At 40.9% G+C, this 9,378-nt stretch overlaps 1 protein-coding gene across 1 annotated transcript in view; it reads left to right on the top strand.

The window, feature by feature from the left end:
* The first annotated feature begins 7,861 nt into the window (after positions 1-7,861).
* The window catches only part of SLC38A4 (solute carrier family 38 member 4), an 83,247-nt gene continuing 81,730 nt past the window's right edge, over positions 7,862-9,378 (top strand). Inside the window, exon 1 of the mRNA XM_006168568.3 lies at positions 7,862-7,943. The gene's annotated coding sequence lies outside the window, so the exon portion shown is untranslated. The remainder of the gene's footprint in view (positions 7,944-9,378) is intronic.

Below are 9,378 nucleotides of genomic sequence, written 5' to 3'. Positions count from 1 at the left end.
AGGCAGTGTAGCCATGAAAGACAAGGGCAGGGCCAAACCTGTACCTCCCACTTTCCTGAAAGCCTCTGAGAAGGGGCTGGAAGGATAATGGCTGCTGAGTGGAGTAGGATGCAAAATTCCCCTTGGTCAGTGGCTGTTGCATGCAGTGGCACAGAAGGTGACTATAGTAAGACTCCATCTCTCAAATGTATCACATAGGTTAAGAAGATTCTTCCTTCCACACTGAAGTAAGGTACAAGCTCTCAGTAAAACTAGGTTATCATTTTAAAACCAACATAACTCAGAGTCTTCTTGACAGTTGTATTTTAATCTGAAATATTTTTGTTTGATAAAATTTCATCCTCATCTGGAAGAAAATTAAGCTCAGCAAATCTTTCTGGAAAGTAGAAAAGCATCAATTGATTTATCCCTCAGTCTATTCACCAATTTATTTTGCAAAAATGTTTGGAAAACATTCTATAGAACTTGCAATCCCAAGAGGAATTATCCAAAAAGCATATTACACAAATGAAAACAGTTCTGCAGTGTTGGAAGAGCCATATGCTAGAGGGGAAAGAGAAATGAGCACACAATTCTGTCTTCTTTCACACATTCATCTCCTACATTTGAAGACTAAAAGTTAAATGTTTCCATAGATGTTTGCAAGTTTTGTTTTATTTTAGATTTAGTCTTGTGAAAATTAGAAAATAAATTAATAAGAGTTTTCTATTCTTCGTTTCTTCAGAAGACAAATAATAGGAAACTGTGGTTTTATTGTTACAGCCAAGGACTAGAAGACCTAATATGTAGAATCCATGCAACTGTAGGACAAAAAGATCAATTAGTTCTCTCTCTTGTATTAAAGATGAGGAAACAGGCCCAGTAGAGAAGAATCAAGTTTTAGGTAATTATAAGAATTGTTCACTAAGAAATTAAGTGACTATAATCAGCATTTTGTATTCTAAAAAGAATACACTATGTGTTCCAAAAAACCTCACATAAATAATTCATTTAATACTTTCAACAACTTTATGAATAGATACATTTATTATCCCCAAATTACAGATGAGGAACCTGAGGTATAGGTTAATCATTTGCCCAATTATTATATAACTGGTAACTAGGTATTAACTAATAAGTGCCAGAGCTAAGATTTAAATACTGGGAGTCTGGCTCCTGAAAGTATGTGTTTAACCTTGCCTCTTGTAAATTTAGAAAACATGTGTGTGTGTATATGTGTATATATGTGTGTGTGTATATATGATAATTTTTGGTGCTAAATCTCTTCATTTTATTCTTTCAGATTAGGCAAATATGAAGTTATGGCTGCCATAAATATATTTCTAACTCTCAAAAAATGTCACAAAGGGTAAAATTTGCTTTCAGAATGACATAATTTTCTGAAAGCTGACATACCATTGGGTAACCTGGCAATATCAAATCAATGTCAATTTCTGTTCAAACACTAGTTGTGCAAAGTATGACAGAGTTGCTGGTAGCCTGGCAACTGGATCACAGAGTGTCTCTCTGGGCACTAAGGTTATAATTGGCTACTTAATCATGGAGCCCCTCACCTTTAGAGAAAAAAAATAGAAGTTACAAAAATTGTTAGGGATAAGTTCCAGAAAATTTTAGTTAATAACTGAGGCAGAGACAATTTCAGTTATAATATGCAAATCAGAAGGACATTCATTTCTTCATTCACTGTCTCCAGAGTGCCATGTGCCATGTGCTGTGACAAGTGCCGTCAGCACATGAAGACTGACTGCTGAGAAACACAAAGTCTGGATCTAAAACAGCATGTTATGACTTGTTTCCAGGGCCCACATGCAGCCAAGTATAATAATGGGATAGAAGCGGGACAGTTTCGGATCACATATGCTTGCATCCCAATTCTGATTCTGCCCTTCATAGTCTACTTAATTCTCTTAGCTTCTGTTTTCTCATTTGAAAAGTAGGTATAAAATACCTGCCTCGTAGAATGATTGTGATTACTAAATTACATGTCCAAGACATGACAGTTCTCTTTTTCTACCCTTCTTCAAGTTCCTGTACCACACCATACCTACCAACTATAAGGAAAAGTAAATTTAAAAAATAGCCAGGGGGGTTGTAGAAGATTTTATTCCCTTAAGCATTAAACATGCCATCTGGGTCTTGAAAGGTGAGTAAAAGTTGAACTTGACAGGCACAGTTCTGTAGCCAGGTCTTCCAGGAAGAGGGAACAGTTTGTTCAAAAGTACTAAGATATGGAAGACCATGGCATTGGGAGCTGGGGGTCTTGAGTGCTTTAGAATACAGACTATTTTAATAAAGGAGTATAATTGGCATTGTATCAAGCTGAAAAGGAAACATCGAGGTCTTGGTAGATTTGCCTTCTCAGCTATCTGCAGCTATTGTGGTTTCCAGACCAGTAAGATAAGAGCCTACCTCCTTGGTGCTTGGTGTTGAAGACTCACCATGCATCATGGCTTTGCCTCTCTGAGCTGTGTACAGGTGGCTTCTGCTCTTCATCCTGGGTAGGATCTCAAAGTCTGGGTTCTGAAGTTCCAATCTGGTACTGAAGTTGAATCTTCTAAGATACCAGATCTAGTTTATCATACTTTTTTTAGATCCAGTATCTAGTTGTTTCATCATGTGTGAAACTGATGGTGAGTGATCTAGTCAAGTATATTTTTCCTAGTGCAGTAAGAAGCAGCAGCCTATTTGGAGAACGTAACACTAAAGAAACTCAATCATAAACTTAATTCATATAAAAATGATTATATTGTCATTAGTAGGTTTATAGACATTTGTGTAATTAAAATACAAAAAGAATAATCACTTTTTAGGAATTATTTTGAAAATAAGAATTTTATGACTAACCATACTCTTTTGAGTTGGTTCCATAACAGGGAGAAAACATTAATAAATTTAGTAAAAAAAACAGAAATGCTAAGAATAAAAGGGAGGTGAGCTATGGAAGGGAGTCATTAACTTTAGAGTCAGGAATCCATTCATGCTACAGTTTTGTCCATTATTGGCTCTGTGCCTTTGGACACTTAACCTCTTTGATACCTTTCCTCTCCCAGGAAATGGAGAAAATAATAATACCTACATGACAGGCTACTTGTAGCATAAGATGGCATAGCATTTGCAAGGTACTTTGTAACCTAAAGACATTTTATTAATTATAATAATTATTGAAAAATAATCCATGTCAATGTTCTGTCAAAGAAAACAATATTTATGCAAACACCTACTAAAATCACTCCTATCAAACTTTGCAAAGGTAATCCATAAATCAAAGAACTTCACAGAGCTGTCTTATGGTGTCTGAATAATAATTGTAGTCTAATTCCTTGCTGACACATTTGTTTACATTAAAATCTATTAATGACTGTTCTCTGGATCCTTAACCCTGACAGATACATTTTATTTTCCAATTTTGGTCAATTTTATTGTATTTTTTTCCATAGAACAAACTGGTGTTTTCATTGACTTTCTTTTTTCTATTAGTTAATTAATTAATTAATTCATTAATTTTTATATACATTCAATGACATTGTTTAGCTTATAAAGTGAACATTTCAATATGTGAACAATTCTCCCCAGTCCCGTTGATCAAAATTTCTTCAACAGATTACACCACACCTCCCCGTCCCGTCAATGCTCTGCCTCTGTTATAAAGGGCTCAGGGTCAGAGAAAAATATTGCACGCGGCATCCCAACTTACAGAGTCACAAAGCTTTTGACTAAAACCTCTGAGGAATCCTTTTTTTTTTTTTTTAATGGATTGGAGCAGAGAATTCTGTTTTTAAGTAGAGCTTTAGTTTTAAAGAATACATTTTGAGAATTTTTAAATACATTTTTTCCTTGAAAACAAATAATTAGACTGAATCAACCACCCTTGGAAAGGAAGAAGACGTTTGGAAACTACGCATCAGATTAGGAACTGATAACCAGAATATACCGGGACCTCAAGTAGCTCACCCTCCTCCACCCCCGCTAAAAAAAAAATGACCACCCAATTCCCAAATGAAAGATGGGCAAATGAGCTAAACATACTACTCTCTAAGAAGGAAGACATATGAACAGCCAAAAAGCATATGAAAAAAATGTTCAAAATATTAAAACCACAATAAGATACCACCTAACCCCAGTCAGAATGGCTGACTATGAAAATAAAGACTGGTAAGTGCTGGTGAGGCTGTGGGAGAAAAGGGAACTCTCTTAGACTGTTGGTGGTAATGTAAAGTAGCCCAGCCACTGTGGAGAACAGTGTGGAGGTTCCTCAAACATCTGTAAATAGAACTACCACATGACCATGAAATTCCACCCCTGGATATCTACCCAAAGGATAGGAAGGCACTCAGTTGGAAAAATGCACTTACACATCCATGATCACTGCAGCATTATTCATCATAGCTAAGACACAGGACCAACCCAAATGCCCACGAACAGACAAGTGGATTGAAAAGTGTGGCACATACATACCACGGAATACTACTTAACCATAAAAAAGAATGAGACCCTAGTATTTAATAGAAAATGTACAAATATGGAAAATTTGACTGCTAAGTGTCTGTACTCTATGGCAGAAACTGAAATAATATTGGTTGGTATAAAAACATAGAGAGCAACTGTGGATGCCAGAGATGGTGTGGGAGTAGGGTGGGAAATGGTGGAGAGTGAGAGGGAGGGAATCAAGGGGAAAAAAGAAGTAAAATATGTAAGAAACACAATAAATAAATAAGCATTCTTTTTAAAAGAAAAGACAGAACAAAAGCAGTCACAACAAAACCAATACACACTCCCAAGACCACAGTGTAAATATAATTTTAGAGTGAAGAACTTCAGTCAATTTAGAGTCAAATCTAATTGTTGTGTTTTTATTCTCATTTGTAAACATTTTGTTTTTCACCATCACTAAAAGAGTTTGTGCAAATGTATCTGGACCAGCAGTTAGTGTAATGGCTATGTCACTGAACTCCCATGGAGTCAACCACGATTGGAGTCATGCTGGATGCGTGTGCATGCGTGCCCAAGATCCCAAGAGGAGAATGGAGGAGAAGGAATTGCGGCGTGGCGATCTCCCCTGGTGGGTGATTTCTCGCTTTCTGTCTCTCTGTCTCTCTCTGTCTTTCTGGCGAGCACACGTGCCCTATAGCAAAAACCACTCCAAAAAAAAAAAGAAAAGAAAAAGAAAAGAAAGAAAGAAAGCTATGTATCAAAAACCATTCTTGTTTTTTCAGAGAAACTGAATCACTAAGAACAGAAGTATCTCGGTCAAAGCTATGCAGCTAGGTCTCCGTTGACTCTTGGATACAAAATTAAACTATCTGCTACAGAAGCAGTGAAAATTCTAATGATAAACCAAGATGTGTTTCTTGTAGTCCTGCAGGGATATTCATATCATCATACCATTAGAGTTGTTTCCTTCTTTCTTCTTCTCTCCTTTCCTTCCTCCCTTCCTCTTTTTCTCCCTCCCTTCCTTTTTTGCTTCATTTTTATTTGCCAGGGAGCATGTGTGCTCACCAGAGAGAGAAAAAGAGAGGAAGCATTCCCTCATGGGGATGGCAATGCCACAATCCCTTCTCTTTGATTCTCCTTTTGAAATTTTGGTCAATACACACATGGGTCTGGAGTGTTTTTCAAGTCACCATGAATCACATAGTTGGCCATGTGGGATCCAGCTGCCTTAACCACTAGGCCACTGACTGGCCCTCTCATCCTTTCAAACACTGGCTTAGAACAAACCTTTCAGGATTGTTGGGTAGATTCAATGTGACCACTAATGGTGCAAGTTTTTTGTTGCAGCACCAAAGATAAAAGGATTGTAGATTGTTTTACACCACCCAGATATTGTTCTGAGCTCCCCTAAAACTCTGTTGATGTGCAATAGCCATAGAAAAAGAAATGAATTTCGCTCAGCACTTCATTGCTTTATGGATGGAAACATGACCAACTTTACCTCAACTCCTAACCCAATCAATATTAGCAGTAAATGTAGATGAATAAGCCATGTTTGGTTATTAAATTAGTCAATAAACCATTGCTTTTGATCTTTCCTTTACTAAGCTATAGATGCCAAGAATTTATTAGATTAGCAGTTCATGAAAAAGTTTCTATCTTGCAATTGCTTTCATCCCATCTTCATTTGCATTTTCTCTGGAATGACTTTTTGTTTTATAAAACTGTTTTGCTTTCAGTAAATGTCAGGTTAGGCAAAGAGAAATATATATCTACCTTGATGCCTCACTAATCTCTATTTATTTTAATTTGCCAGCAGGAAGAGAGAGAGAGAGAAATCAAGAAAACATCTTTTCTACCCCCTTGCAGAATTCCTTCTCCATTCTCTTTTTTGGGGGATTTGAGGCATGCAAACACACGTGCCAATTTGTTTTCAAGTCACCAGGACTTGAAAACAAGGACTGCAACTGCCCAGTTGGCTATGTGCGAGACAGCAACCTTTACCACCAGGCCACAGGCTGACTTTCACTAATCTTTAAATCCTGTCAATTTTGACATTTTAGTAGCTCAGTATACCAAGTTTAGTATAAAAGATGCTTGGGATATTTATTAAATCATAACCAATGGAGAAGTGTAACAGTGTAAAGGGAATCTAGCTTCAACAAACTTAAAGGGACTCTATTCTGTTATATCTGAATTTCACAAAATGGAAACTACTGGTTATGACAGATCAAAGAGATACCATGTTTGTACCATGTTTGTCCAGGAGAGTAATCATTTTTCATAAAAAGAGTATTTCTTATTTACTATTTTCTTTAATGTTCCAAAATGGTAGCTCCAGTAAAGGTATGTATCACATTATTTTTCTACTGAATTTGTACTGTTGGGTGGTTTCAGTGGTTTCATACAATTTGATATGTATGTGTATATGTATGTATGTATTATATTACTGTCCTTAATGTTTCTGGCTATTATGCATTATCCAGGTGGGTTTATGTCATTGTTCTGTTTTTTGAAGTGTTAAGTTGCTACTGATGAGACCTATCATTCTGAATGAAGTTCATAAAGTTATGTCAGATGTGTGAGCGTTCAGAAAGTAATTTGTGTTGCCTGGTGAGTTTGCTAAACACAGGTCAGGTTGCCACAGGTGCTTTTTTCTTTTTATTCCTAAAGGACAACTGATACTGAACAGGGCATTGGGAACATATTTGTTACAAGGATCTTCTTTGAAACATGAATTTTGCTAGCAGCAGGAAATAGTTTTATATAAAGTTTTCCTTAAGATGGTGAGAGGATCCTTTAGCAAACAGTGTTGAAGTTATTATGCTCTTTTTTACAGTCTAACTCCAAATATACTGAGCATAATGCTTAAAATGAAATTCCAGAAAAATTTACCACAAATGATTACCCTTTCCTATGGTGCTAGCAGGTTATATCCTGCTTCGCTCTAGCATAAAGTGAATTCTACTGTTAACATTTTGTACCTGCTCCTCCAATTTATTTATTTTTTTAATATAAAGGTCAAGTTTTAATATAATCTTCAGGTTCTCCAAATCTCAAAGAAGTCCTCTACCCTGAACATTTTCACAGACTTCAAAAGCAGGGTCAGCATGTATCCCTGCTTATAGGACTCATCAAGTAAACGCCACTTTGACTAATAAAGAAACTTAACCATCCAAAGTAAACGCACGATCTTCTCTGTAACTGGGGACCCAGGAAAGAGGGAGCAGGGGCTTGCAGCTCCCACACTTCACTCTGGGGGGACAGCGGGACAACTGGGCTCCACCTGGGAGGATGCTTTGGTTTACATCTCAGGTTGCCGCCTGACCATTGGTGGCTGGGCTGGAAGGGAGGGTCCGCAGGAAACGCGACACTGAGGATGCTGCCCCCTATCACATGATGGAAATTTCCACTCTTTGGAAAGGCAAAAGAAAGGAAAGAAGGGTCTCTCAATCCACCCTTTTCTGATACTTCCCCTGAATCCTAATCTGGAGAGGGTAGAAGAGAGGCGGGTGAGTGACTTTTTTTTACATTTTCTGTTGGATTTACAGCTTGTCAGTGAGCAAACTGGTGACGGGATCCTAGCCTGGATGGGTGTTTGTGTGTATGCAAGGGGACACACGCACGTGTGCAGCCTGGTCTCCGAACCGTCTGCGGCTGACATTAGGCGGTGCAGTTCCATAACTTGTTGACAGTCCCTAACCTAATTTTTAATATTTTCCAACTGTCACACTTTGGGTTGTTACAAGTTTGACTGGACTGACTAGAAATAAAGTGAGCCAGGACACACGGAAAAGAGACTGGCTGAGAAGGCTCGTGCATGACTCCCTTTTGAAGGAGCGCCGGCGGTGCCAAGGTAGTCTATTCCCAGGTCGGGGGCTGGGGACCAGGGCATAGCGCACCTCCGCCCCCCGCCCCGGGATTCCCGTGGCGCTGGGATTCGGAGCTGGGTGTACTGGGACCGCCTTCTACCGCCGTGGCGGCGCAGCGCGCCTGCCGAGTCCGCTGGGGTAGCTGGCTCCGCGTCCGCTCCGAATCGTGCTGGCAAGGTGCTACCGGAGTCTCTGGACCCGTGCCCGGGTCCTCAGGGCGGGGACACTGGGTGCAGAGCTTAAAATAGACCTGTCGTCCATGACAGCTGTGCAGCCCCTGAGGCCAGCACGAGTTCCCAAGTAGGGGCTCCTGCCAGGGAAGCACCCCGAGGAGTCTTTCGCAGGCAGGAAAGGAGGCGAGGACAGTGTTAGGGTTGGGGGCCTAGGTGTGGGGCCGGCGGGCGTATCTGAAAAGACTGAGCCAGAGGTGCTGAGGGGGGCGTCCTGCGCGGCCGAACTGGGGGAGCCTGAAGCGCGCTGGAGTGGAGGGAGGGGCAGTGGAGAAACAGCGGCTGGAAAGGCCTGTGGGATGGAGGAAAGGAAGAAAGGGCAGGCCTGATAAGAGAGAGAAGCCCGGGGAGGAGGGGGAGAAAGCGAGAAGTGGTTAGAGGCCAGATACGAGGGGGTAAGGACCGGAGAAAAAGGGAGAGGGGAGGGATAGGAACCCGAACGCTGGCAGTCCCCGCGGAGGGTGAGCAGGGCGCACCTCTAAGTCCAGAAGAGGCTGGAGGTGAACGCGGAAACAGGTGTGCTCTGGGGGCGATCCCGGAGAGAGGGACCAGCGTCTAGCGATGGCACAGGTGTGCGCTGCGCCTGGGCCCGCGCCGGGTAGGGGAACCCGCGAACCCCCCAGATCCTCTTAGCAACCCAGCAGGAAGAAGCGGAGAGGGTGCTCCCGTGTGCGCCAGGACCAGCCCTGGGATGCTCACCCCGCTGCTGCCTTGAAGGAAGAGGGATAAACTAAGCTGGGAACCCCGTGCGTGGTCCTGTCAGGCCGTTTGCGGGTCAGTGCGGGGGACGGTGACTGGGGGATTTAACAGGTTTGGCGAAGGGGCTGGCCATCCCGAGCCGCGGG

The sequence above is a fragment of the Tupaia chinensis genome, unplaced genomic scaffold (assembly GCF_000334495.1).
Source record: "Tupaia chinensis unplaced genomic scaffold, TupChi_1.0 Scaffold145870_1, whole genome shotgun sequence".
Taxonomy (NCBI): domain Eukaryota; kingdom Metazoa; phylum Chordata; class Mammalia; order Scandentia; family Tupaiidae; genus Tupaia; species Tupaia belangeri.
The sequence above is the reverse complement of the archived record's forward strand: the minus strand, read 5'-3'. Positions and strand labels throughout refer to the sequence as shown.